Here is a 6,542-nt window from a genome sequence, read left to right on the forward strand (position 1 = left end):
CGTGTGTTGATTCTTGTTTCCGGTTTGCTTCTTCTTGATAGAGTTCCAAACCGCTTTGGAGTGTGAGGATCCGTTCGACTACGTTGGTTCGTCTGCTTCACGGATTCGTTCTTCTTCCAAGAAGGATCTCAGGCAAGATGATCATTTCCATAGATACCATTACTATAAATGCCATGCTAGTTGTCTCGTTTCTTTCGATATGTCTTGCTGCCTACCACTTAAATGTCAGCCTCCCAACATTGGCATCAAAACCTCTAATCTTTTCCACAACCCAGCAAACCACTGTTTGGCTATGTCACCGCTTGCTCAGCCTTTTGTTAGAGTTGCTAGTTGCAGGTGCGGTTGCTTCCATGTGAAACATGGGTTCCTTGTTATATCACCTTATAATTGCTACTTAATTTAATGCACCTATATACTTGGTAGAAGGTGGAAGGCTTGGCCTTCTAGCCTGGTGTTTTGTTCCACCTTTGCCTTCTTAGTTTCAGCTACTGGTGTTATGTTCCATAAATGAGCGCTCCTAACATGCTTGGGGTTGTTATGAGGACCCCCTAGATTTTCGTTTTGGGATAAAACTCGTCTAGCAAGGCCCAACATTGGTACTATATTTTCCCAACATAATAATACTGAAAAACATAGGGCGTCATGAACCTGAGGATTAATTCAACAAAATATAGGGAGGGTCAGTGCTAATGGTGCTGGCCCTAAACAGAGCACTGTGCGGGGTCAACCCGGGGCAACTCGAAAGATTTCTATCAGGCCACTATACGCGTCGCACGTCCATTATGTTCTAAGAACGAGATACGCAGCTCCTATCAGGATCGTCGACACGTCGGGAGGCCTTGCTGGACTTGTTTTACCTTTCTCAAGCGTCTCATGCGTGGGATTCCAAGGATACTTTGGTCTATCTCGAGATTGAGTTTTTCCAATAGGAACTCGAGGAGATCACGGGTTTCCCTGATCGAGGTTATTTCGGTGCAGCATGTGGTAGTTTGTGATGGACTAGTTGGAGCCCCGTGCAGGGTTAAATCTTTCAGAAAGTCATGCCCGCGGTTATGTGGCAAACTTGGAAACTTTGTTTAACATCCGGTTCTAGATAACTTGAAGTAAACTTAATTAAAAACTTGCGAACTGTGTGTGTAACCGTGACTATCTCTTCTCGTGAGTTCTGCATCCGGAAGAGGACATGGTGGGGTTATGTCTGACGTAAGTAGGCGTTCAAGATCATTCATTTGATCATCACTAGACACGTCCGTTATGCGCAGATCCTCCCCCTTTTTATTCTTGTACTCGTAAGTTAGCCACCTCAAATAAATGCTTAGTCGCTTGCTGCAGCCTCACCACTTAACCATACCTCACCCATTAAGCTTTGCTAGTCTTGATACCTTTGGAAATGAGATTGTTGAGTCCCTGTGGCTCATAGATTACTACAACAACGGTTGCGGGTACAGGTAAAGCGATACTTTGACGTGAGCGCGATGATTGTTCTATTTGGAGTTTCCTTCTTCTTCTTCTTCATCGATCTAGGATGGGTTCCAGGGCGGCAACCTGGGATAGAAAGGATGGACGTCGTTCTTTTATTGTTTGTTTTCGTCCGTAGTCAGACCCTGTTCTTCTACATGATGATTGTATATGCTATTGTATTGATGTGATCTTGTTGTAGCTTGTGGCGAGTGTAAGCCAATTCCATATACTCATCTATTCAGTACATGTACTTGTAACGATATTCATTCTTGCAAAACGACAAGATGCACTTGTATCCCTGTCGAGGCCCCCGTGCCAAAATAAGGAATGTTACACGATGCCCCGGTAGGCATCCCCTCTTTCATCTCCAACATTAAAGGTATATCTTACTTGGAGCTATATTTTTATTCATCACATGATACGTGTTTTAACTGTAGCATCATTTTATTTTGTTGTTTTCTGTTATATGTTATTTTTAATCTTTTTTTCAATAAAAAGTTTCAAGAATTCCCTTTAGAATGCTTGAATTGCATGTGTGATGTGTGTTGTACAAAAACAGAAACTTTTGTTGTGGTAATTGAATTATCAGATTTTACTGGACGTGGAAAGTTTCTGAAATGTTTACACAGTGATTTCATACAAATTATTTATAATTTCCTAAATTTTCAGATTTTTTTGAGATACATAAGTACAAGTTTTAAGTAGATTTCTACACATTGTCCTGTTTAGACAGATTGTTGTCATAGTTTTGTTATCTACTTATCCTATAGTTTCCGTAGCTTATATTGGTAGATATAAATTGTGGAAATTATATTATATAGTACGTAATGTTTGAAAATTATTATGCAACTTGTCTTGGCAGTACATGAAGAGTTGATTTATTCTTATGTGCACTAACCTATCTCACGAGTTCTTTTCAAGTATTGTGTGGATGGAGTTTTTGAGACTTAGGTGAAATCGGGATATGAGAGGATTGAACGAGATACAAAAGCTCAAGCTTGGGGTTGCCCAAGGCACCCCAAGTAAATATTTCAAGAAGTCTCAAGCATCTAAGCTTGGGATGCTATGCATCCCACCTTTCTTCATCAACAATTATCGGTTAGCCTATGTTGAGCCTAAATTTTTAATTTATCCACATGATATGTGCTATCCTTGGTGTGTCTTTTGTTTTTATTTTCTATTTGAAACAAAATATCAGATCTGAAAATATTTATTGAGAGAGAGTCTTCACATAGCTACTTAATTGTTTGACCACTCATTGATCTTCACTTGTATGTTTTTGAGAGTAGTTTGATTGAATTGCTCTAGTACTTCACTTATATCTTTTTGAGCACGATGGTGCTGTTATTTTGAAGGGTTATGCTCTCATGCTTCACTTAGATTATTTTGAGAGTTAGTAGAAACTTTTAAGAAATCCTCTCTTGCTTCACTTATATTATTTTGAGAGTTGAAAATTTTAAAGAAACTTGTGCTCTCGTTCTTCACTTATATTTATTTGAGAGCTTGTTATTAGCAATGGAAATTTGCTTTAAATTGAATTGGTACCAAAGTGATAGATATCCAAAGGACATATGATAAAAACTTTCATGAAGATCTTTGGATTTTAAACTTGATTCTTTGCAATAGTTTTGTGATATGAAGATATTGACGTGTGAGTTGTGTTGATGAGTAATTAAGCTTTAGTAGGAATATTGGTGTTAAGGTTTGTGATTCCCTATACATGCACATGAAGTCAATAATTATGCTATGAAATTACACCCTACTTGTGTTGCATTATTCGGTGTTATGTTTAATGCTCACTTATGATGGTTTTCGTTCCTTGGTTGGGCGCTTCACAATCTATTTGGTAGCCTTCACTTTCCCTAAGCGGGAATGTTGCTTGTACATCCAAATCCTAAACCCAAAGTTGTGCCAAATGAGTCCACCATACCTACCTATATGTGGTATTTCAGTGTCGTTCTAAGTAAATTTGTATGTGCCAACTCTAATGTTCAAAATAAACTTCTGTTTTGTGTGCCTGTACCGCTCATGAAGTGGCGAGGGGTGGCCGGTATCTTCCATGCTAAATAGGTTATTCTCAAGATGAGTGTTTATTCACTTGTCATTGCATGAGAGTGTGGCGGTAGTAGGGATGCCCACTCCCAAAACGCAAAGAAAATTTATTTTATGTTGTCAAATAATAAATTCCTTGGAAAGTGTTGGTATGGATGGTACCCGTGGATGCGGCTAGCCGTGGAGTGTGAAAGAATGGTGAAAAAAGGAATAAACTTTATTTTCAATTTGGGAACCGCCTATGATTTGTTTAGCATGGAAGATATTGGGAACTCTTAGTCGTTTTCATTGACAGGAAAAACATGCCACTCAAAATATTTTATCTCTTATTTATTTTTCTTTGAGCTCCAGCACCACTATGAATATCTGATTCCCTCTACGAAGGGTCTATCTATTTACTTTATGCAATTTTAACTTTTTTATTTGAGTCTCCATCTTATCTTATAAAGCACCAACTATGGAATACTGTTATCATACTTGAGCATTGGATGTAGCTAATATTTGGGTGTGTTGCATGAATGGACCGATGATTGAGCATGATGGGCTAGGGATAGCGTTCTTTAGCATTGATATTTTGAAAGATTTGGTTGCTTGTTGATATGCTTGAGTAATAAAGTTTTCATGTCAAATTATAGACTATTGCTTTGAATCATCTACAAGTCCATATGTCCATGCTATAAAGAAACTAATATGATGAACATGTTAGGCATCATTTCACACAAAAAAAACTGTTTTTATCATTTACCTACTCGAGGATGAGGAGGAATTAAGCTTGAGGATGCCGATACGTCTCCAACGTATCTATAATTTTTAATCGTTACATGCTATTATATTATCATTCTTGGATGTTTTACAACCATTTTATAGCAACTTGATATCATTTTTTGGGACTAACCTATTGACATAGTGCCCAGTGCCAGTTGCTGTTTTTTGCTTGTTTTTTACTTCGCAGAAAATCAATATCAAACGGAGTCCAAATGTCATGAAACTTTTTAGAGATTTTTTCTGCCGAGAAGACATCCAAAGAGTCAAGGAAGCACACGAGGGGAGGCCAGTGGGGCCCACTAGGCACCAGGGCGTGCCTACCCCCGTGGCGCGCCCTCGTGGGTAGTTGGCACCTCATGGCCCATATGGACGTGATACCGACGCCAAAAAATCCTATAAATACAGAAACCCCCCAAAATAACCTTAGATCAAAAGTTCCAACGCCGAAAGCCTGTGTAGCCATGAAAAACCAACCAGGAACTTGTTCGGGCACCCTGCAGGAGGCGGAGATCATCACCGGAGGGCATCTTCATCATCCCTATGGCTACCATGATGAGGAGGTAGTAGTCCACCCTCGGGACTGAGGGTTTGTACCAGTAGCTATGTGTTTAATATCTCTCTCTCGTGTTCTTGAGATGGCATGATCTTGATGTATTGCGGGCTTTTGTTAATATAGTTGGATCATATGGTGTTTCTCCCTTTCTATCTTGTTGTGATGAATTGAGTTTTCCCTTTGAGATTTCGTTTTATCGGACTGAATACTTTTATGGATTTGAGAGTACTTGATTTATGTCTTACTATGAATACCAGTGGTGACAATGGGGTATCATATTGATTCACCTCATATATGTTTTGGCACTCAACTCGCGGATTCCCGAGGTGACATTGGGGTAATCTATGCATAGGGGTTGATGCACGTCCTTGTCTTTGTTTCTCCGGTAGAAATCTTTGGGCACTCTTTGAGGTACTTTGTGTTGGATTGAGTATTATGAATATGAATTTGTTATGGTGTTATTTTAGTATGAACTCTTGGATAGGTTGATCGGAAAGGATAACTTGTTATTTTAGTAGAACTCTTGGAAAGATTGAAAGGAAAGAATAATTTTGAGTTGGTTTCGTACCCTACAAACAATTCCTTCTTATGTACTCCACTAGATAGGAACTTTGGAGTGATTCTTTATCATACGTTGAGAGATTATTATGTGATCCAATTATATTAGCATTGTTGAGAGATTACACTAGCCAAAGTACGGACCCTAGGCCTTGTTTTTAAGCATTGCAATGCCACTTGTGCTCACTTTCGTTACTTGCTACCTTGTTGTTTTTATTTATTAGGATTATAAAAATATATTTGTACCATCCATATTACACTTGCATCACCATCTCTTCGCCGAACTAATGCACCTATACAATTTGCCATTGTATTGGGTGTGTTGGGGATACAAGAGATTTTTTAGTTGATTGTAGGGTTGTTTGAGAGAGACCATCTTCATCCTACACCTCCCAAAGATTGATAAACCTTAGGTCATCCTCTTGAGGGGAAATTGCTATTGTCCTACAAAACTCTGCGCTTGGAGGCCCAACATATTCTACAAGAATAAAGTTGCATAGTAGGCATGAGATGCCACCCACCTCGTCCGCACCATGCTCCTTCTCTGCACCATCCTCGTTGGTCCATTGCACCATGACCATCGATGATGCCCGTGACCATTACATGGACATGGTGCAAGAGGAGCAGTTCCGGTATGCGTAGGGCGAAGCTGCGTACAACCACCGCCTTCTCCCAGAGCACCAGCAGGATGAGGAGCAGCTCTTCGCCTACATGGTGATCATGCCGAAAACAGACCTCGTGGCGTAGGTAGCGTTGCTCGAGTCCTACCGCTCCACCCGCTCGATCTGCCTCGAACGCTGGCGGTACCGCCATCGTCAGGCGGAATTGAAGGCCGGCTACAAGAAGTTCGACAAGGTGGCGGATGATGTGTGTGGCAAGACCGACGATGAGGCAGAGGGCATCACCGACTCTGTCGAGGCCGTGCCTCGTCACCACGAGCAAGCCGACACATATGCAGGTGCCGCTAGCAATAAGGAAGAGTAGAGCACGATAGGTCGTTGTCGCTCAAGTCCCAAGAATGCAACCACTCCCGCCCTCATGGTGAAGCAAAGCTTGGTGGCCTCAATGCCGTTGGCTGATTAGACTCTTGGCCGCGACATGGATCCGGACAACTTCACTTCCCAGGGCTCTAGAGAAGGATGTTACGGAGACG

Source organism: Hordeum vulgare, chromosome 1H (genome assembly GCF_904849725.1).
Source record: "Hordeum vulgare subsp. vulgare chromosome 1H, MorexV3_pseudomolecules_assembly, whole genome shotgun sequence".
Classification (NCBI taxonomy): Eukaryota; Viridiplantae; Streptophyta; class Magnoliopsida; order Poales; family Poaceae; genus Hordeum; species Hordeum vulgare.